General features: G+C 48.0%; 1 long non-coding RNA gene across 1 annotated transcript; it reads left to right on the top strand.

Moving 5' to 3' along the window:
* Positions 1-2,496: 2,496 nt before the first annotated feature.
* On the top strand, positions 2,497-19,044 carry LOC120620415 (uncharacterized). The gene is made up of 4 exons (XR_005657856.1): positions 2,497-8,483; positions 9,715-9,792; positions 13,456-13,511; positions 18,342-19,044. It is a non-coding gene; the product is annotated as an uncharacterized LOC120620415 (long non-coding RNA).
* The last annotated feature ends 3,975 nt before the right edge of the window (positions 19,045-23,019 follow it).

The raw sequence follows: 23,019 nt of genomic DNA, 5'->3' as shown, positions 1-23,019 counted from the left end.
TGTGTGTGTTTTTAAAATGTGCAGCTATTGCTGTTCAGCCGCACAGGGAGGGTTTCATCATTTCTGCATGTGCGGTTCCCACCTGGACGATTTTGCGTCTCTTCACGCAGAGAGGAAAACGCTGTGACCCTCGGTTACTGCTGAGGCCAGGCCATTCTCTCCGATCTGGGAAACCAGTGAGTGTTAAAAATAGTGCAATTTTTTTTTCTTAATCTCATTACTTAAGCTTCATGACTTCAATTGAAATTGTTTTGCCCCCAAATGATTCATGGAGTAAATCTTTGCATCCGATTTTGTCGAGGAGGGGAAATAGAAAACCTGAAGGGCCAGTTCATGTTTCTCTGGTTTCACCAAGTCGTCTGGTTCCTCAGTCCAGTTTGTCCTCAGCCACTTGCCTGTTTCTGTCTCGGCCTCCTGCTTTGTATAGACATGCGGTGAACCTGAACTTGAGAAAGTTCTTGGTGTGGCTGGGCCTGGTGAAAACATCACTGGCTAAGAGGGTCTTTTAAAATTGAAATGCTTTAGATAAGATAATCGCATCAGAAAGGATAACAAAAAAGAGCCCTTTGATTGAGGAGGGGTGGAGGACTTAATGTTTCATAAGAAAACAAATCGAACCCCCATGCCTACTTTTTTTAAAAGAAAGCTTGAAGCCAAGGAACTTTGTCTGAGTGTGTAAGTTGTGGACTCATGTGGATTCATGCCTGGCTTGTGCAACTTGTCCATGGCAACGTCTTGCCATATTTCTGAGACCAGCCAGAGGACTGGTTTCCAGCCTTCTGACACTTGTTTCCTCTAGCACAGAGACAGGTGGAGAATGGCACTGCTCAATCCGGTAGCCCTGACGGAATCTAACACAGTGGAATCTTAGTCTGAAGGTGGTTCTCTACCATGTTCCAGTTGGTGATGAGGAGTGTAAAATTCTTTCCACATCTGCTCTCTGGGCACTGTGGTCCAGCTGGCCCAGCCTCATATTTTCAGCCCAGAATCTGGGGACTCAGAGCCCTTCGTTTTACTCAAGAAGGACTGATCTTACCCAGTAGGTAATCCTCCATTTGCTGGACGGGGTAAAAATGAAGTAGTATCTCAGAAAGCTGTGCCTACAAGTTACATTGACAAGTAGCTGTGACTCAGAAGCTTAGGCTTTTGCCCACTTGCGGAGGCTGTGTCTAAGTGGTGGTGGGGGGGCTCCTTTGGGTGTTCTGTTGTTGTTGCAATCCCCCATCATTCGCCGTTGTCCAGTCGACTTCGACTTCCGCCTGGCGTGTGTGAATTGGGAAGCATGTGGCATCCTGATGGGTATATGATAGGAGCACCCACCTTACAGCGCCTTAGAGCCCTCGTCGTCTCCCTTTTCCACTCACTCACTCCCACGTAGACTCTTGGAAGTGTTTCCATGAATCACTGGGATTGGGGAAACCACACGTTGGAGGCAGTGCGTCGGGCGTAGCGTTGGGGCCTGCTGGCTGCCCAGGTCTGAGCCTAGTTCCCTGCTGTGAGAGTCCGAGGAGCTGGCTCGGTTCCAGCTTCCTCAGCTGTCAGACAGGACCACCGCCACCCTTCTCATGGGGTCACTGAGCGGCTCACTGAGTGATGACAGAAAGCTCCCAGGGAGTGGGCGCTCGTGGAGCTCTTTCCCGGCCCCCTGCCACTTCCCTAGTTCACTTACATGCTGGGAGGAAGCAGGAGTCTCTTTGAAAACATGCAACCCTGCTCTCTGGAACTTTCCATTTTAAGGTCAACACCCTGCTCCAGTATTGAATCCTTGCTTTTTGAAAGTAGATTTTCTTCTCCATTCCACTGTGTTTCTTCTATAACAATAACAGGAAAGGTGTATTGGAATGCACTCTATTCTAAGCACTTAACGATTTTTTGAACTATAGGTACTCTTTTCCCCACTTGGAGATAAAACTGAGGCCAGGGTGGGTTTAGTCACCTGCCCTGGAGGTCATGGTCAGTGGCAGAGCTGGAATTTAAGCCTCAGGATAACTGACTACAACAGCATGTGCCTAACCAAGACTCGATACTGCCATATGTCCATATGGAGAGAGATGTGCTGAGGGACTCGGGGTGGCAGGAATCCCTGTGTCCCCACGTCTCATCTGCACTGTCCTGATCGTCAGCAGTCAGTGCACTGGGTTGGGACCATATTTCCTCTCTTTGCGTTCTCGCCCGTCCACGGCCCTAGGGATAGTTAAACACAGACCTGCAGGCCCCAGGCCAATGTCAGTCTTCGTCCCCATCTTAGACTATGTCTTAAAGGACGGCTTCCCAGAAGAGTGGTCACGGCACCAGAGAGCAGGACTCTTCAAAGGCTCTCGATCTGTATGGCCAAACTGCTTTCCAGTTCACGCTCTCCTGCCGGAGAACTGCAAATCCTTAGTAGCAGCATCCAAAACACCTGCCTCGGGAGCCAGCTAATCATTTCACTCTTAGAGGAGTCCGCAAGGACCAGAGCGGGGGGAGTGGGGGGTGGGGAGACCATGAGGCCTTTGACACTCCTTGTTCCCAGCAGAAGCAGTAGCAGCATCACCTAAGAACTTGTTAGAAATGGAAATTCTTGGGCCTCACCCTGGTCCTACTGAGTCAGAAGCTCCAGGGGTGGGGCCAGCAGCCTGGAAACCAGCCATGCCCACTCAGGTCTGGGAGCTGCTAGTCTTGGGAAAGCTGCCTCAACTGCAAGAGAAATGCACACACTTGTTTACAAACCAAAGCCGGGGTGACTGGGAGCAAATCCAAGGGCAAGGTCACATCCACCTCTAGTTCACGTTGGGAGTCAGCACCTCTTAGCTTGTTCATATCTAATTTTGTTTGGATAATTGAGACCATGTGGAAAATGTCACTCTTTCATGTTAAGGGTCTAGCTCCTGTAGACACATGTTATTCAGACTTTGAGGTTTATTATGTGCCAGGCACATTATTATTTTTCCCTTTGTTCCCTTGGGAGGGGAAAGGAAAGCTTAGAGCAGTTTAGAAACATCCTAAGTTCACAGAGCTAGTAAGTGGCAGACCTGAAATTTGAACTCAGTCTATCTGCCAGAGACTGAGCTTCGAAGGCCATGCCGCCTGAGAGAAGGAGTTGAGATACTCACATAAGTGGGACTCTTTCTGGAATAACTAGACTTGTTATTGTTCTGGAATCTTCTGAAGCTCTGTCTTAAGTGCTTCGAGAAAGTGGCTTTCCTCTGCTTCTTCTAACTTCGGACTCTGATGAACCAAAGGCAATCTTGGGCACAGCTACCTCTTACCTGGTTGACAGGTTAGTGAGATGATGTCTTATTTTCCTCTGCTCATTTCAGTTCGACTCACAGGGATTGCTTTTAGTTTCAACTCCAGGCCTCCCCTGGTAGGTAAATGTCTCATTTGTGTGTCACTTGCCCATGACAGTTTATAAGATGAGTTCTCGAATCCTGTCTTAAATGATAGGTGGGGGCCAGAGGCACTCGGAGAGGACACTGAGTGTGGGCACTGGTGGTTTTTCTCCTTTACCATCTCACTCAGGGCTGAGCCTACAGTGTGTGATGCACACTGGCTCTCTGGCTACCCCCGGGGCTTTGCAGCTCAGCTTCCGGGGACGACAGCGGGGCGTGCCAGAGGCCAGAGCTGAAGGCAGGCCAGGCTCACTGCCACCCCGAAGGAATCCCCTGGAGAACCTTGGAGGGGCCTGCAGACACAGCAGAACAGAAGGGGCTCCAAATGTTCCCTTTTGAGGCCGGGGAAGGGAAGCCAAGTGAAATGAGAAGAGGTGTCTGAAAGCCCGGAGGAAACCAGTGGGCCCTTCCAGAAGTTCTATTTGTGGTAAGGAACCTTGGCGTGGGGCAGCCAGCTCTCCTGCAAAAATAGACTGATGTGCTGAGAAACAGCTCGGTTCTGGAAGCAAATGTCCCACCGCAGAGGGAGAGTTTGAGCTGAGACTTTAAAAGGCTCTGCCCCTCGCTTCTGCTTCCCTCTGGACCCCAGCACCAGAGAGAGAGATAAAGAAAGCTAAACATTCTAAAATGGACTCGAGTCTAGCCATGACTTTACGGTCATAAATGGGGCCAGTAGAAATGGCAAAAGAAGGTTTCAAATAGATCCTGGAAACAAAATGAGCCTACAATTCATCCCTGTGTCTGCCAGGACCAGCTTTCCTTTACTGTGTTCATTCTCTCCTTTGCCTCCAAACGGGTGAGGTAACTAGGAAAATAGGGTACGACGTGCAACAAGAGGGAATGTGGCTACACAGAAAATTTAGACCTGGACAGTGATCAAATAGGACCCCGAAGAAAGGTGGGCTGGAGACCCTCCTTTAAAACAGTAGGCCGACAGCCCAATGCGGAGTTAAGATGCACCTGTAAAAGAAGGAAATGAGAGCGACTCCTGAGGTCTGTCCTAACTCCGGAGGCGTGCCACTGCCACCTGCATTCAGGGCACTCATTTGGCCACAAACTTCTACTCTGAAGAGCGCTGCCTGCCCAGATCTCTGCATCAGTAACAGAGCAGCAGCAGCTCGCTATAGATGTTGACCAGCTTCCTGACACCATGGTGGAGCCAAGCCTGAAGGTTCCCTGGATGGTGCCTTGTAACTCCACCACATTTTTCTGCCCCTGGACTCCTGGCCATGCTAAGATTGCTGTGACCAGACACAAATGGGCAGGGTCATCAATAGGAAGTTGTGCTCCTTGGAAAGGGGTGCTTTATTTTATGGCCCAAGCAGTTTGGGGTAAAAACCATAAATGAATTCTCTTCAGCTAGCACTGGGGTACATTGAGCAAATCAGATCTGCTTGTCCCTTCTGCCCCCAGAAGATGGGCGGGGTCTGCACTTCTCTCCCTTTTCCTCTTTGCAGCCAAGAGCTGTCAACATCCAGCTGTGGCTTTGCGCTCAGCTGCCACTCAGCCTTTTGGAGTTGAAAGGTCAGATGTCATCTGAGATTGACAGCCTGGCTTATCAGCAGCTCTTCGGTCTTCAGAGGGCTGGAGGGTAGCTGTCAGAGGGCTTAGGAAAGGACGAGGTGGGAATTCCCTCCCTTAAATAAAGTCCACCCTTGGTCGGGTACTTCTGGAGGGAGAATAGCAGATTCTGTTCCAGAAACTTTGTAGCTGGTGGTTAAGATCCCAGTGCAAACAGAAGCAGGTAGGAGAATGAGGGGCAATTGTCAGGTAGACAGAAAGTGGGGCAGAGGGTGGTGAAGGGGAAGGAGCCCCATACCAGATTTCAGAGAGTGGCAGCATGTTGACACACCCATCTGGATTTGGTAGGGCACTTGGTTTTGCAAGCAAATGCAGGAAAACCTTTATCCACATATTTGCAATGTTGGACTGAAGTGGAAATGGGTTATTTTCTGGAAGCACCCCATTTCTTTGAGCCTAACTTCTCCAGTCATGTAATTCCGGTAGGGCCTACCTTTCACAGTACCTCACCCTCGTAGCCACATGACCCAGGCCCAGCCAATCAGAGTGCCCCCTCTCTATGGGATGAGCCAATCACTTCCTGGGCAGGGGGCATGGCAGGGAAGATTCGCAGTGCTGGAAGAACCTGTTCTGGGGTTGCTGGCAGCCTGCTTCCCGTGCACATTGAGAACCCACTTGCAACAGAAGAGAAGGAAAACTCAGTCTGTGAGCATGTGGGTGGCAGCATTTAGGGCCTGGATTGATTGTGCCAACACTAGATCCACTCCTTCCTTTCGAGTGAGGTAAATCAGTAAACCATCTCCTGTTGCTTATTGTAGTTTGAGTTCCATTCCTGCCACTTGCCACCACAAAAGCCCTGATTATTATAGAGGATATTTGGATACAGAAAAGGCCCTGCAGTTTGTGAAAAGATAGGCTACTACAGAGTAAGTGTAGACTAGTACGAAAAGTAAACCAAATGTTTAGGTTAAGTCTTTTCTGACCCTTGAGAAGCACGCGTCATCCTACTACTCACTGATAGGCTGGTAACGAATCCTTCTCCACTCATCCGGGTGGGTTCTTTAATGAGTTTAATGTTCAGACTGAAGGCACTGCTGTGTGTCAGAGGAGTGAAAGAAAGAAGTCCTTACACACGAAAAGGCTGCACAGACATTCAGTGGACGAGCACCGTTCTGCCACCAGGGGAAGTCCAGTTTCTCTGCCAGGTCCTGGGATTTGAAATGGAGTTCCCTGGTTAGGGGATGACCCATTTCAGCCAGAGCCTTCCGTTCAACTCTAGTGGGGGTCTGACTAGGATCTTCTCTAGAAGGAGGTGGCCTTGTGCCTTGGACCATTTTTCTGTCCCTGCTCCAAGAGGACATTACTAAACACTGCCCATAGCCTGGGGCAGCCTGCCTTCAAACACACCATCTGTCATCCAGACCTTTCGCTCTTTCAGCCTGTCCTTCCCTATCACTTATTCTGAAATTGGGAACGTTTCCCAAGTCAACAGTTGCCCAGTCCACAGTGTTCTTCGCTCAGTGTTCCCACAGGAAGGACAGGGAACATGATGAATAAAACAGCAATCTTTGCTCCCTGCCCTGGTAAAGGGACTGTTTTGCCAGCCTACTATCACATACCACTCTTGTCTCCTGTCTGACTTCACATGGTGAAGATTGTCTAGAAGACGGAGCAGGAACTCAGATGATTCCACGCACCCCCTCCCCAGATCTCTCTAGAAGCCTTGGAAGAAGGTTATATTTTTAACAAAACAAATTGCAAGTCAAGCCCATCCTCAACCACTTACTTGTTTTTGACCTTGGATAAATTCTATGTATCTACAAACTTCAGTTTTCTGCTCTATACAGCAGGGATAATAATACTGCAGTGTTTAAGGCTGGATTCAGCCATGAGTGACAGAGCTCTGAATGGTGACTTAAAGCACTCATATAAAGAACTCCCAAGGCAGGCAGTCAGGCTGGTAAAATGAATATGTGAAATCATCACAGACCCAGGCTTCTTCAGTCTTCCTATGTTAGCTTCCATTCCAAAGGTCACCTCATGGTCCAAGGTGGCTGCTGGAGCTCCAGCCATTATGTTCTAGACTTCAAAGAAGAGAAAATACATCATTCTGACATACCTTTTTAGGAGTCTTCTCAGAAGCCCACCACAAAACTTCTACTTGTATTTCATTGGCAAGATTTTAGTCACATGGCCATGTCTAGCTGCAAGGGAGCCTGGGAAAGGTACTTGTGGTAGATAATCTCTAATCTCTTCCTTCTGTTATTCACTCCCTTGTGTAATTCCCTCTCCTTGAGTGTGGGCTAGACCTAATAACTTTCTTCTAACCAATGGAATACAGCAAAAGTGATAGGATGTCACTTCTGAGATTAAGTTAAAGAGATGGTGGCTTCTTTCTTGGGCACCACCATCTCTGAGGAAAGTCAGCTGCCATGTTGTGAGCCACCCTGTGGAGGGGCCCACATGGCAAGGAATTGATGTCTCTGGCCAACAGCTAGTGAGGACCCGAGGCCCTCAGTCCAACAGCCTCATGAACTTGGAAGAATGTCCTCCCCCAGTAAAACCTTCAGATGACTGCAGCTCTGGTGAACATTTTGACTGCAGTTTCTTGAGAGATGTGATCCAGAAGGCCCACAAAACTGATCCACAGAAACTGTGAGGTAATAACATTTGTCGTTTTCAGCTGCTAAGTTTTGAGTTTATTTGTTACACAGCAATAAGTAATATAGCAATTTTCCAGGCAGACACATTCCCAGAGTTCCATTAGTAAGAAGGAAGGGTGGGGTGGATATTGGGAGGCAACCAATAGTCGCTACCACCTACCTGCACCTGCCTCTCAGGGCTGTTGTGAAGGTGAAACAAGGTAAGGCTATTAAGTGCCCACCTACAGTCTGCCAGCACCCAGAAAGTGCCAAAGGAGAGATGGTTAGTGAAGGGCCACCATCTAGAGTCTACTTCCCAGGCTTCTCACCAAGTCCTTCTAGGAAACACAGCTGTGCTGTGTCTAACACGTGATTTTCCTCATCTTCCTTCTTCCCTTTTATAGTTCAAGACCCTCTCCCCACAAATCCAACCAGTAAAGTGAAACGCCTGCAAAACCAAAGATCCCCAGGCCAGCTGGTAGGCTCACAGAGTGGTAAGATTTAGCAGGAAAGGGGCTTAGAGCCCCTCTAATCCTGTCCTCCCTTTACGATGTGAACCAGACACTTGCTCAAGGTTATCCAGCCTCAAGGCAGAGGTGGGAGCTGGACCTCCTCTGGAGAGACACCCTGGCGCTCTGCTCTACCTCCCTCCCACACTGCTAGTGCTGAAGCCAGGATCTGGAGCATTTATAGAGTTCCTTATTTAAACAGTTGCATTCGTTCAACCCAATTTTCTCTCCCTGAGAGAAGTCGAGGTCAGGTTTATGGGACACGAGGTGCTTTTTGAGTAAATGAGCATCATATTTCCTTCTGGTTTTCTTTTAGGCTTTTGGACACCTTTTCTTTTGTCTGTCTAAAGAGAACCGAAGTCCTTGGAGTCCCCCAAGAGCCTGTCCCTCGTGGGTGTAACTGGGAGAAAAACCTAGAGAGCGTTCCCCTGGGTCCCACGGTAATGTAATGCGTGCACCTAACCAAGGCAAGAATTGAGTACTCCCCTTCTTGTATCATCACCCTTTCCCCAGGATGTAGGGATTTTGTCACCCTGGAAGAATGTGGACTCCCGAATCATTTCACATATAATGAAATCTCACTTTTTTAGAATGAGTGAGACCAGGGCATTTCAGTGAAAACAGATGTTCTAGGGAGAGAAAAAAAAAATTAGCGATAAGTCCTAAGACTCATTTTTCCCCTTTAATCTCCTTCAACAATGAGGGACGATACAAGGTGCCAGTGTTCTTGCTCCTTGTTTTTATTAGCAAACTAGGATATATGAGAACTTAATAAAATATTCACAGAAGGCTCAACTGCATCATTAAAAATCTTCTTTACCAGTCCTTTGAATTTCATAAAAGCAGCGATTTATTTAAAATTAGTGAGAATAAGAGGAAATAGGTGCATACGTGGCATATTATTCTTACTTAACACTTGTGTTAACATGCTTTTATCAGTTTTAAAAATTGACTCTGATACATGTTCAGCATGAAGTTGGAGAAGCTTGTCAGGGTCCTGCCTGTAAAATGCAGAGGATCACTGCCAGTGTGAAAGCTGCATGAGCAGAGACCGGTAGCTGGTGTCCCTGTGAGCACGGAACTTGAACAGTGCAGTGTGAACTGGAGGGCTAACGCATGAAGAGGCTGAGCACTCTGATTTAGAAAGTTGTTGCAGCGAAATGATGCACAGAGAGTTTGAACACCTTCTCTTTTCGGAAGGCAGAGCAGACTGAGCAGAATGCACTGTGTGAGAGTGTGGGCACCAGAGGCTTTGAGTGTGAGAAGAGTCTTAAGGAGGAAATTAATACTTTTGTTCTGATAAGGAGCAGAAACATTTATTAAGCAGTTGGCAGCTGGGTGTGTGTCCAGCTTAAGTCTTCACGATGAGTACTCGAGAACCATTTAGCTAATCAACAATTATGAACTGGTCCTTGGGTGACTGTTTATCTTGACACCATGCTCTGCCATTATATTCTCTATTAGGAATTTGATATGCTCACAATACGCTGTGATTTGGCCATTTACTAACAACTGGCTTCTTTCAGATAGTGTCATCTACAGGAAACATTGCTGGTGGGTTTTTGTGACCCTGGCATCAGTATTTAGCTGGGGGCAACTCCCTGGCACTTGCAAGACAGATGGTCATGTGCTTGCAGTGAACCATGCATATTCTCCTCTCTCTGTTTTCAGAATACGAGAGTCAGCCTCAGCTGGAAGGTAGCTGAGCTTTGGGTGGATGGCTGTCTTGGGCTGGACAGGTGCATCCAGGTAAGGGAAAACATGGTGATTCACCCTCGTTTGTTGGGAGGTCAGGGGTAGGGGCATCACAGGACTCACTGTGTGAAGCCACAGGGAAAACCCAGGCTCTGAAGAGATTTTCTAAGGAAAGGCACCGGCTGGGGGACAGTGGGAGGAAATGGGTAGCTACTGGATGTGGTTACTAAGAGCAACGGCATACAGAAAGTGGGTAATGACAAAAGGAGGCTCCTTGGTCATCAAGTCAGTGGCCTAAGGAGGGATGTTAGTGATGGAACATTTCTGGGACTCACCAATACATCTTTACATTTTTCTCCTCAAACATTTGGAAGGAAACTTGATTTTTTTCCTGTTGCTTGCTCAGCACTCTAGGAGATTTTTCGTCCTAGGAGGACCTGCTGGTATCTTACTAAACTAGGACTTCCCACCTGAAGCTTGTAAAGCGCTAGATGGGATCACAACAGCGATAATAAGAACAGGCAGTTATGAAGTCGTTCTGTGAGCCAGGGATGGTTCTAAGTGCTTGTCGTGGGTTTAATAGCTGGCTCCTGGCTGAGAACAGGCAGACGGGAGGGTCCAGAGGCTGGGCGGGGAGTAGCCAGCAGGCTTCCTAGTGAGATCCCCCAGCGTTAGTTACACAAATGAGTTTCACTCTACCAACGTGGGTTTTTTAAAATGTTACAATCCTTTAAAAAATGTTTTTACTTAAAATTTTTTCCAGTTTTATCAAATTATAATTGACATATAACATTATGTAAACCTAAGATATATGATGCATTGATGTAATATCCTTATGTATTGCAAAACGATTGCCATGTGTTAGTTAACACCTGCAGTGCGCCACATCATTCCCATTTTTTTTTTTTTTTGTGGTGAAAGGATTTAAGATCTACTTTCTTAGCAACTTTTAAGTATTGTACAGTGGTCCTTATCTGTGGTTTCACGTTCCTGGGTTTCAGTTACCCGTGGTCAACTTCAGTCCAGAAATATTAAATGGAAAATTCCAGAAATAACCATTTACAAGTTTTAAGTTTCGTGCCGTTCTGAGTAGCATGATGAAATCTCTCACCATCCCGCTCCATCCATTTCGGGATGTGAATCATCTCTTTGTAGGCGCTCCCCGCCTGTTAGTCACTTAGTAGCCGGCTCAATTAGCAGATCTACTGTCAGTATCGTGGTGCTCGTGTTCAAGGAGCCCTTATTTTACTCAATAATGGCCCCAGAGTGCAAAGTAGTGATGCTGGCAGTTCAGATATGCCAAAGAGAAGCCATAAAGTGCTTCCTTTAAGTGAAAAGGTGTGTATGTATAAGAAAAAACATAGGATAGGGTTTGGCAGTATGGTTTCAGGTATCCATTGAGGGTCTTGGAACATATCCCCCATGGATAAGGCAGTAATACTGTATATAATACAATATTATTGTCTACAATCACCATGCTGCACATTAAATCCCAAGAACTTATTCATCTTATAACTGGACCAACATCTCCCCATTTCCCCCACCCCTGGCCCCTGGCAACCACCACTCTCTGTTTCTGTGAGTTCAGCTTTTTTTAGATTCCACATATAAATAATATCATACAGTATTATCTTTCTCCGTCTGACCTATTTCACTGAGCCTAATGCCCTCGTTTTATTCATGTTGTTCCAAATGACAGGATTTCCTTCTTTCTCATGGCTGAATAATATTTCATTATATATATATATATTTGTGTATACCAAATCTTCTTTATCCATTCCTCCATCAGCGAGCACTTAGGCTGTTTCCATATCTTGGCTATTGAAAATAATGCTGCAATAAACATGGCGGTGAAGATAGCTCTTCGAGACTGTGTTTTCATTTCCTTTGGCTGTACACCCAGAACTGGATCATGTGGTAGTTCTATTTTTAAGTGTTCGAGGAACCTCCATACTGTTTCCATAGTGGCTGTACCCATTTACACTCCCACCACCAGTGCACAGGATTCCCTTTTCTCCACATCTTGCCATACTTGTCTCGTCTTTTTGATGACAGCCACTCAAACGGGTGTGAGGTGATGTCTCATTGTGGTTTTGATTCGTATTTCTCTGATGATTAGTGATGCTGAACACCTTTTCATGTACCTATTAACCATTTGTATGTTTTCTTTGGAAAAATGTCTATTCAATTCCTATTTTTTAATTGAAATTTTTTTTTATGGAGTTGTATGAGTTCCCTATACATTTTTGATATTAATCCCTTAGCAGATGTATCATTTGCAGATATTTTCTTCCATTCCATAGGCTGTCTTTTCATCCTATCACCTCTATTGCTGTGCAGAAGCTTTTTAATTCGATGTAGTCCCACTTTTTATTTTGCTTGCTGCTTTTGGTGTCATAGCCAAAAAATTGTCTCCAAGACCAATACCAAGGAGCTTTTCCCTTATGTTTTCTTCTAGGAGTTTTTATGGTTTCAGTTCTTATGTTTAAATCTTTAATCCATTTCGAGTTAATTTTTGTGAGTGGTATAAGATAGGGGTACAATTTCATTCTTTTGCATGCAATTATCTAGTTTTCCCCATGCCATTTATTGAAGAATTATCTTTTCCCCATTGAGTATTCTTGTCAAATATTAATTGACTGTATATGGGAGTGTTTGTTTCTTGGCCCTCAATTCTGTTCTATTGGTCTGTGTCTCTTTTTGCCAGAACTTTAGTTTCGATTACTATAGCTTCGTAGTATAGTTTGAAATCAGGAAGTGGTATGCTTCTAGCTTTGTTATTCTTTCTCAGGATTGCTTTGGCTTATTTGAAGGTCTTTTGTGGTTCCATACAAATTTTAGGATTGTTTTTTCTATTTCTGTGAAAGATGCCATTGGAATTGTGATAGGTATTGCATTGATTATATAGACAGCTTTGGATAATGTGGGCAAAATGGAATCGAAATCAAATGGAATGTGTTCCATACTGGCCTCTCTACCCTTACTCCTCGGATTTGGGAGAAAGTCTCGGGGGCACGTGGGGTAAGAGCATGCATGGAAGGGCCCTCCACACTGGGACTGGGCTCTGGCTTTAAGCACCAGGAGCCTTTGCAGGCAGCGGCTCCACTGCTTGTGGGCCAGGCTTAGGGACCAGGGCCTTTCCCCGTAGTAGGAGACTCTGCCAAGCCTCAAGCCCTTTCCCAGTCTTGGGGAACTATTCCCAGACCTCCCTTTAGCATGTCCATTTCTATCTTTCCTCACCCCAAAATCCTTCCCTCCAGCATCCTTGAGTTTCTCTTCTTGATCTCACCTTTCTGGCTATGCACAGGGACTGAAATGCCTTGTCCCTGGCTATGCACGGGGACTGGCCTTGTCCCTTGACACTATAATTGTTCCTTGTCTTCCACTAAACGGGGAACAAACTTGTCTAGCCCAGTGCCTGCAACAAAGTCAGAAAAATGACCTTGGGAAAGTTGCCCAACCATACTGAACCTCAGTTTACATTCAGGGACTGAGGCCCAATGCCCTTTCATGCCATGTGTCAGTTCTCTTTCACTTGTCCCTGACGGAAACTCCAAGTAGCTTAAGAACAGAGAGTGCTGACTGACCCATGAAAAAAGTGCAGGTATAGATGTGGCTTCAGGAATAGCTGGATCCAGGTACTTAAGTGTGGTGTCAGGAATCCCTCCCTGTGTCTCTCGAATCTAGTTTTCTCTGTGTTGGTTTCATTCAACGCAGGTTCCCTCCTTACTGTGGCAAGACGGCTGGCTGCCCAAGTTCTCAGCTTCCCGAGGGTAAGTTGCTGTAGAAGCCCAGGTTGAGTCTTTCTGGCGCCGACTGGGTCGTTATCCAGTCCTGAACCAATCCCTGTGTCAAGTAGGATGCATTGCTTTGATTGGCCAGGCCACCCTGAGTTAGCGATGGTGTCATTTCTACCCAAATCCTGTGAACCGAGAGTGGGTGCGGGGCGAGTCTGTAAAGGAAAATTCAGGCCCTGTTGTCAGGAAGAGGCAGGCAAGACACTGGTAGCACTGGGGTATCAAGTGTCACTGCACCATCCCTCCCCGTCGGCTCTTGCACCCGCCACTGGCGAGCCTCCACCCACTGCTCTTCTTTCTCCTGCCCAGGTTCACCTGCCCTCACCCAGCACAGGCCCGGGGGTGGACAGGTGGCGAGTGAGTGAGGGGGTTTCCGTGTTCAGGACCCTGCCCCTGCCTCAGGCGTGGTGCAAGTAGATTGGGGCGAGGGGACTCCACTGAGCTGGATAGTGTCTCCCCAAAATTCACGTCTACCCCAAACCTGTGAATGTGACCTTATTTGGAAATAGGGTCTTTTGCAGATGTAATCAAGTTAAGATGAGGTCACACTAGATTAGGGTGGGCCCTAAATTTAATGACTGGTGCCCTTATAAGAAGAGGGAAGTTTGGACATAGATGCACATGGGGAGAAGTGCCATAGGATGACAGAGGCAGAGACTGGAGTGGTGCCACAAGCTGAGGAACCTAAGAATTGCTGGCAAACACTCAGAGCTGGAAGAGGCAAGAAAAGATATGTTCCCTAGAGCCTTCGCGGGGAGCACGGCCCTGCTAACACCTTGAGTTTGGACTTCCAGCCCTCGGCGTGGGTTAGAATAAATCCCTGTTGTTTTAAGGCCTCCGGTTTGTGATACTTTCTTTCTACAGTAGCCCTAGGACGCCAACACAGGGCCTTCCTACACACCAGCTCTTGTTCCACCCCCAAAGGACTTCAAATGGGAGACTGGCCCCTTTCCAGGAGGAGAAGAAATTCTCAGCTGATGATTTTAGCCAAAAAGACCACATTATGTTTGCAGCTGGGGCCACTTCAAAGAGAAGGCAGCATGTCATCTCCCCGGGGACAGCAGTGGCCAGCATCTTCCACATCCCCCCGCTGAGCCCTCCCCAGCTGCTCCAAGCCCACAACAGACTTACAGCCCAGAGAGAACTCTGCTTAGACAGTGGCTTTGACAGCTAGGGTGACAAAATGTTCCCGTGGATGGGGGACTGTTCCATTTTAGCACTAAAAGCCCTGCATCCCAGGAACCCCTTGATACTGAGCAAGCCAGAAGGGTCAGCCCCGCTTGCTAGGGCTGGAGTTGGTTATCTCTGGGCAGAGAGAGGACAGGCTGTGTGACCCCTACCCCCATGTACCCACAGGTAGTTTTTAAAGCCGATTTTTGCCTGATGGTTTATAAAATATCCAGGCCTCATAACATACCTGTAGGAGTGTGCTGCACTTGTCCCCACTTTTCAAGCTGAGGCCCTGGGAGAGGGGAAGCCTCAGGTGTGTAGACAGCATGTTCTGTGCCAGCTGCATCAGCGCGGCCAAGTGGCTTCCAATTCTGTGCCTTCCTCACTGCCTGGGACTCGCCCTGGGGCAGGTGCTGACTCCTAGATCCCCTCTGCACCTACAGGAACACTGTCTCCTGTGGTTGGGGTGGCACCTCCCCTTAACATCTCCCTGGCCTGGACCTTGCTTGTGGTACCACCTGAAGCTCTTGAGTGGCCAGCATAGCAGTGAGGAGGCTCATTGCTTGGGTTTGAATTCCAAATTGGCTTTTTGCAGGCCCTGTGACCTTGGGCAGGTCACTGCTCTGGGCTTCAGTTCTCTTGTCTGAAAGCTGGGGGATTATAAGACAGTATCCTCCTCGCAGGGGTGTAGAGTTATACCACAGGTGTTGGCATTATTGTTGAGAGGTTAGGAGCTGAAAGGTGTGGACCTCAGATCTTGAAGTCCCATGGAGCCGGGTGCAAACAGCGGTGACTCTGGGCACTTTATACTGAATTGATTCTCCCATGTGTGAGATGGGGAAAAGGAAGCACGTTCCTCACAGGGCGGCTGGGGAGATGAAAGACCAGCCGTCGCAGGCTGCCCAGCCAGCCCCAGGGTCAGGGCCTAGCAAATGTCACTGTCTGACACAGATGCTCGGGCCAAGCCTGTGATTTGTTTAAATTGTGGGCAAAGTTCCCACAGTAGGTTTTCTTCTGGTCCCTCACCGAAATGTCTTCGAGCTTGCGAGAGGGACAGGACTGGGTAGAGTTGAGAGGGCTGCTCCTGCCAGAGGTTCAGGGGGAAGGCCAGGTGGGAGGGAGGGTGACAGGAGATATGGGTCCCTGCTCGGTCATGTCTGATCTCACACATTCTTGACTTCTCAGGCCTCAGTTCCCCATCTGTAAAATGGACAGAACGTCAGGTTCCATACCTGGGGCTTGGGCTAGAGATGGTTTCACCAGTCATCTCCCAGGGTGACTCTCGAGGTAAATAGTTTTTAGTACTCATCCTTCAGTCAATAGGTCCAAGTTCATGGGTGTGCAGCCTTGAGGTCATTGTCACCTCTCAGAAGGGCCCCATGTTTGGTTGTTGCCATCTTAAAAGTCTTAATTTTTGAACAAGGGGCTCTGCATTTTCATTTTTCACTGGTGTCCACAAATTACCTAGCCAGTCCTGTGTGTGAGGGTGTGGCAGGTACCAGAATACACTGGTGAAAAAAGGTTGACATAATCTCTGTCCTAATGGAGTTTAAAGTTAAGAGCACTGTAGTGGTTTGAACAATGGCCCTCCAAAAAAGATACGCCAAAGTCCTAACCCCAGGCCGCTGTGAATGCGACCTCATTTGGAAATAGGACCTTTACAGACATTATTAAGTTAAGGAATCCAGGCGAGGTCATCCTGGATTTAGGGTGGGCCCTAAATCCAATGACTGATGTTCTTTCAAGAAAAAAGAGATGTAGATTGGAGACACACAGACACAGGGAAAGGCAGAGGCAGAGACCCGAATGACGCGTCTACAAGCCGAGGAAAGCCGAGACTGCCAGCAGCCACCAGAAGCTGGGGGAAAGTCACAGCATGGATACTTTCCCAGAGAGGAACCAGCTCTGCCAACACCTTGATCTTGAACTTCTGGCTTCCAGGACTGTGAGAAAATAACTTTTTGTTGTTTTAGGGCACCAAGATTGTGGCGATTTGTTACAGCAGCTGCAGAAAACTGATCTAAGACTAGGTAGACATTGATCGATTCATCACATAAACAAATGTGAAATTGCTAGTGTGACAAGGGAGGGGCAGGGTGCCTGGGCTGGGAAACGGTTCTCTGGGACTTGAAACCTGAGAAAGAGTTAATTTATGGGGCAGGAAGAGTGTTCTAGGCTGAGGGAACAGCACGGGTGGAGGTCCTGGGGTGGGAGAAGCTCTCTGTAAAACTGAGGAGAGACACAGCTGGCAAATTTCAAGCCACGTGGGTCTCACAGAGGGCTTTAAAAAGCCACGGAGCTGGACAGGTGTCACTGATTGTAGCATTAGCAGCCGTTTGCTGCCTGTGGTTTCAACCCCACCCATTTCACACATTTATGTTACCAGACCGGCCCCTGACGGGAATGTGTTTGCCAGGCTCTGACCTGGCGGAGCTTGTGCCTGGTCGCCTAGTGCGGAAGTGTTGGAGCGTTTGCTGTTTCCAACCAACAAAGGAGAGAATTTTCTGTTGCCTCTCATGCTCGGTGAGAGCTCTGCTGGGCCTGGCTCAAGACGTGGCTGTGTGAAGGTCCCAGATCCGCCTTTCTGGGGAGCAGAACTGTCCTTGCAGGAGCCAGGGATATAGGCAACTTTGTGGTGCTGGCTGCAGGGGAGGGGGTGCCCAGGCTGTGGGGGAGGACACCGATGGGGTCAGAGTGGTTTTGGTCCCTCCAGGAGGCCAGCTGCACAGCCTCATGCACACCATCTCTGTGCCTTTTTTTCTACCAAATCCAGAGAAACGACTCCCATCAGCTCCCCGTCTATAAACTGTGCCTCCTAGGAAAAGTAGCTGTGAGGATTAGAGATGATTTGCTCTTTCATTCAGCACTTAATTTGGGGGCAGCTATGAAGTGCCAGATGCAAGGGATACCACAGCAAGAAAAATAAGATAGAAATAAATGTTCTCTTGGAACTGACATTCCAGATCAGGGGTCTGCAAACTACAACCTACAGGCCAAACCTGGCCCAGTGTCACTGTAAATTAAGAATGGTCTTTGCATTTTCAAAATAATCAAAAGGAGAATAACATTTCCTGACAGTCTATGAAATTCAAATGTTAGTGTCCATAAAGAAAGTTTTATTGGCACACAGCCACGCCCATGCATTCTCATAATGTTGATGGCTGCTTTGGGGCTGTAACGGAGTGGAGTGGTCACAGCAGAGACTGCAAGGCCTGCAAAGCTGAAAATAGTTAGTTACTCTCGGGTTTTTCACAGAAAGAGGTTGTTGGCCCTTCTAGATTCTTGCTGCTCACAGTGGGGTCTCTGGACCACAGGGGCAGGATCACCTGGATGCACGTTAGGAATCCAGACCTCCCAAACCAGAATCTGCATTTTTAACAAGGTGTCCTGGGGATCTATGTGCAAGTTAAAGCGTGAGAGGCGCTGCTCTAAAATGATGCGCACAAACGCTGAGCAGAGAACCCCTGCACGTGGTAGTAGTACTCGGAGCTCAGGAAATGTTACCTGCTGCAGTAGGCGGAGTCACAGCCCTCCAAGAGGTGCGTGTCCTAATTCCCAGAACCTGTGAACATGTTAATTTCCATGGTCAAAGGGGCATCGGCAGACATGGTAAGGGCACACACCTGGATTTTCCAGGTGGACCCAATGGTGTAATCACAAGAGGCCTCTGCGAGGAGCCAGGAGGGTCAGAGGAGGAGGCATGAAGATGGAAGAAGGTTGGAGTAGGGCGCCTTGACGGTGGAGGGAGGCACTGTAAGCCAGGCCGCACAGGCAGCTTCTAGAAGCTGGGAAACGCAAGGAAACGGATTCTTCCTGGAAGCCCCCGGGCAGAGCACAGCCCTGCGGACACCTTGACTCCTGACCTCCAGAACTGTAAGTGAATAATACGTTTGTATTATTTCTAAGTCACTAAGTTTGTGATGGTTGTTCCGGCAGCAGTAGGAGAATAATATAGTTGCCATTAGTATCATAATTATCGGTCGTCGTTATTCGTCGAGTGCTGGCTCTGCCATCTACCTGTTAAGTTGTTCTAGGCATTATTGAATTTCTCTGCAGAACGCCGGTAATAATTTTTCCCTCTTCGGGTCATTGTAGGGCTCAAATGAGATGGTATATGTGTAGTGGCTCAAAATATCAGCTGCCATCATTGTTGCGGACCTGGTTTGAGCAGGGGTAGTGGCTAGGGTTGGCTTGCTCCGTGTGACTTTGGGCAAGTTATTTAATGTCTCTGAATTTGTTCCCATACCGGCACTGTGGCACCTGCCTCTGGGGGCAGTCGTGAAATTGCACTGGGCCCCTGAGCATGATTCCAGGCCCGCCAGGCCTTGCTTAAGGAGAACGCAGCTGTGCTGGTGGCTTGATTGGGGAACGTAGACTCGGACCTCTAAACCAGGTGCTCTGATTCAGGCTGTCTGAAGCCGGGTGGCGGGGGGAAGGTAACTTCTCTCCTTCTGCTGGCCTTGCTCTCCCCTTGAGCACATACCTCCACCCGGCTGCCTTCTGCTGTGGCTGCTGCTGACGGGGGAGAAGGCCTGCAGAGGCGGGGGTAGGGGGTGGGGGTGGCGCGGATGCCAGGGTCCTTCCAGCTCTGAGGCCCGGCTCCTCCGGGCTGACGGAGTCAGCATTCCAAAGCCTGGCCCGGCTTTCTAACCAGGCTGGCACTGTCAGGTTTTGCTGCTCCAGGTTCCCTTGGAGCATCTGTTCCACTGGTCGGAACCGTCAAGTCCTTACAGGCAAGGACTTGTTAAGAGTTAATGCGTGGACTCCTGGGCACCCAGCACGGGTCCTGGCTCAGAGAATGCTGCCTGGACCAGCAAACGAATGAAGGGACTGAGAGGGCCCGCTGCAGACGGACAGGGAGCTCTTGTTAGGGACCCTCTGGCCAGGTGTCCTCCAGAATCTGGGAGTGGCTTTAAAGCTCTAAGGATCGGAGGTAGCATTTCCTGAGTGCCTGCCTGTGCGGACGTGATGCTGAGTGCTGATCTTCTCATCCTGGCCTCTCCACTGCCCCCTGAGGGACCGCAGTTCCCTGTGTGCCAGGGACATGAGGCTTGGAAAGGTTAAATACTGCACCAAGGGGTCTGAGGCAGGTGCTGGGGGGATGCCCAGCTAAGCACCTGGGGGTGTTCTGTAGGAAATGAGGGCCACTGAAGGCTTACTTTTTGAGGGGGAAGTTTGCTACTTTCTTGCCAACATTTTATTAAGATTTTCCAACATACAGTGACACTGATTGGTTAACCTTTTATTAAACTTGACTTATCATGTATCCATCCATTTCTCTATACATCCGCCAATCCATCCTATTTTTGGTACATTGTTTTAGCTCTTATTTTCTTTTTTAAAATATTTTTTAATTACAATTGACCTATTAGTTTCAGGTGTACAACATAGTGATTAGACATTTATATATAACTTATGAAGTGGTCACTGATAAATCTAGCACCCATTAGTATAGTAATTACAATACTATTGACGGTATTTCCTATGCTGTACTTTATGTCCCGTGACTGTTTTGTAACTACCAATTTGTACCTCTTAATCCCCTCCCCTCTTTCACCCATCCTTCCAACCCCACTCCCGTCTGGCAACCACCAAAATCTTCTCTATATCTGTGACTTTGTTTTGTTTGTTCATTTGCTTTTTAGATTTCACGTATAAGTGAAATCATATGGCATTTGCTTTCTCCGTCTGACTTATTTCACTTAGCATAATATCTTCTAGGTCCATCCATGTAGTTGCAAATGGCAAGATCTCATTCTTTTTTATGGCCGAGTGAGTGGTATACGTGTACCTCCTTTATTCATCCATCAGTGGCTATTCAGATTGCCTCCATATCTTGGCTATTGGAAATAATGCATCATTGAACATAGGGATGCTTATGTCCTTTTCAAATTAGTGTTTTGGGTTTCTTCAGATAAATATCCAGAAGTGCAATTACTGGGTCCTTCTTTATGTCTTGTGATAGCCTTTGTTTTAAAGTCTATTTTGTCTGGTCATAAGTATTGCCCGAAAAATTTCAACCTATGCCAAATAGAATAACACAATAAATTCCAACATGCCCAGCTTCAGACGTTGTCAGTATTTTGCCTTTTTTCTTTCGTCTCTTTTCTTTGTCCCATTTTTTTTTTCCTGGAAGATTTTAAGCAAATCCTAGACACTGTATTCTTTCAGTTGTAATTTTTCAGGAAAAGGCAAGATGTAGAGTCCTCTTTAGTTATCTCCAGGTAATGGCTCACAGGCTCTGTCGGAGTCTGGGAGCTGAGCCCACCAGCCTGGTGGCCTGAGCTGAGCTGATCGGCCGAGACAGCCAGGCCCGAGCAGGTCAGGCTGTGACCACTCCAAGCTGAGGTGGCTCCTGCTGCACCTGTCTTGCCCTCGGGAACCTGGACGTGGAGACGGGGCTATGGTGCGGGTTAAACTGGGGGTCTTCTCACTTTCCCTCTGCTCTGCCACTATACCAGAGGCTCGGGATTCAGCCTCAGAGACATTCAGGTAACTTTCAGGTCTCAGTATTATTAATAAGGCATCCTTTAAAAAAACTTACATAACATAAAATTAACCATTATCAAGTGAACAGTTCAGTGGCATTTAGTCCATTCATAACGTGGTGCAACCATCACCTCTATCTAGTTCCAAAACATTTTCATTTTCATCACCCCAAAGGGAGCCCGTACCCATTAAGCAGTCACTCCCTATCCCCCTCCACATCCCCCACCCCCAGCCCCTGGAAAGCACCAATCTGCTCTCTGTCTCTATGGATTGACTTATCCTGCATACTTCCTGTAAATGGAATCGTGTAACATGTGACCTTCTATGTTGGGCTTCTTTCATTTAGCATCGTGCTTTTGAGGTTTGTCCATGTCATAGCCTGTATCCACATCTTATTCCTGATAGGCATCCTTTCACATGTCTCCCGTGCAATGTTCTTCCAGAAAAGCCCCCAGAAGCAGGGTTGCTGGGGTGCAGATGTGCTCTCCCAAATATCATTTGGCACTGAAAGGGTCATTCCCCAACGCCAAGGCTGGCAGTTGCTACCATTTGGGCTCATCTTAAGGGTAAAAAATTGTATCTCATTTTAATTTGCCTTTTCCTGGTTAGCAGCATGGTTGAGAATTTTTAAGAAACTTTAATAGTGGAATTCCAGGTGCCTGTGGCAGAGTAATAAGGGATGTGAGATAATCTAAGAATCGGGAACCTTCTAGACACCCCCAAATCTGACCAAATGGGCAATTACTAGGGTGACCAAAGGTCCCGTGTTGCCCAGGGCTGTCCTGGTTTTAGCTCTGAAATTTCCACTTCCCAGGAAATCTCTTCGTTCTAGGCAGACAGGGATGGTTGCTCATCCCAGAAACTTCTTGCTACCCCTAAACTTGGACCCTGAGTCTAAGGGAGGGACAGTGGCACTGAGTGGGAGCCCGGGAGCTCCCCTTTTGCCAAAGGAGAGGGAGCAGGGAGGAGATGGAGACAGTGTGAGTGTATGCTGCCCGTTCAGCATCTTCTGGGGGAGGTTTTGCACCCAGGGCCAGCTCATCCCATCCCTGTGCTGAGCCGCCTGGTCGGGGTCTGGCAGCTGAGAGGGATGTCTGGGGACAGGAGCTCCTCGCCTCCACTCACCTGCCACTGCCCAGCTCGTGGAGCCTTCAGGAGACAGCCTGGCTTCTAGCTACTAGCCCTGTTCATTCTGGTGCCACCCGCCTCATTTGTGCCTTAAATGCTCCTCCCTCTTCCGTGGGCAAAGTTGACATGGTGGCAGACAGCTGCTGAGCTGTTCGAGAGTCAGGGGCTGGACTGTGTCTCAAGAGCTGGGGATGGGCCAGGTTCCCAATAGAGACAGTGCCCGGGTGACATCTCCAGTAGGGAAGTGGAGTGAGGTGGGGTGAATGCCAGAGGCTTGCTTCTTTAATCTCTTCTTCCATCTGTTCCTCTGTCCAGGAGGCATTTTCCTGGTTCCCTCGCCCAGTCAGGCTCCTGAAGATAAGGCCGAGGACTGGGCTATGTGTGTGAGTCTTGGTGAGAGGGGAGATGTGAGCTGATTGCCTCCAAACACAACACTACCAAATCAAGCCTGAGGGAGGGGCAGGTGGGGAAACGGAACTGAGCTGGGAGGTGGAGAATTTGGGGAGCAGCTCTGGGCTTGGCTGCGAGTATCAGTTTACATGTCCCTATCTCTGGAGTGTGGGCAACTTTAGGACAACGACCATGTCCTGTTATTCAGTACCTTACCCTGCATGTTTATCACGGGACATGGCACATTGTAGGTGCTCAGCGAATTGTTTCTGGGCGGATAGATATAAGAATGGTTCTAACTCGTCAG

This window comes from Pteropus medius, unplaced genomic scaffold, assembly GCF_902729225.1.
Source record: "Pteropus medius unplaced genomic scaffold, Ma_sr-lr_union100, whole genome shotgun sequence".
Classification (NCBI taxonomy): domain Eukaryota; kingdom Metazoa; phylum Chordata; class Mammalia; order Chiroptera; family Pteropodidae; genus Pteropus; species Pteropus medius.
The sequence above is the reverse complement of the archived record's forward strand: the minus strand, read 5'-3'. Positions and strand labels throughout refer to the sequence as shown.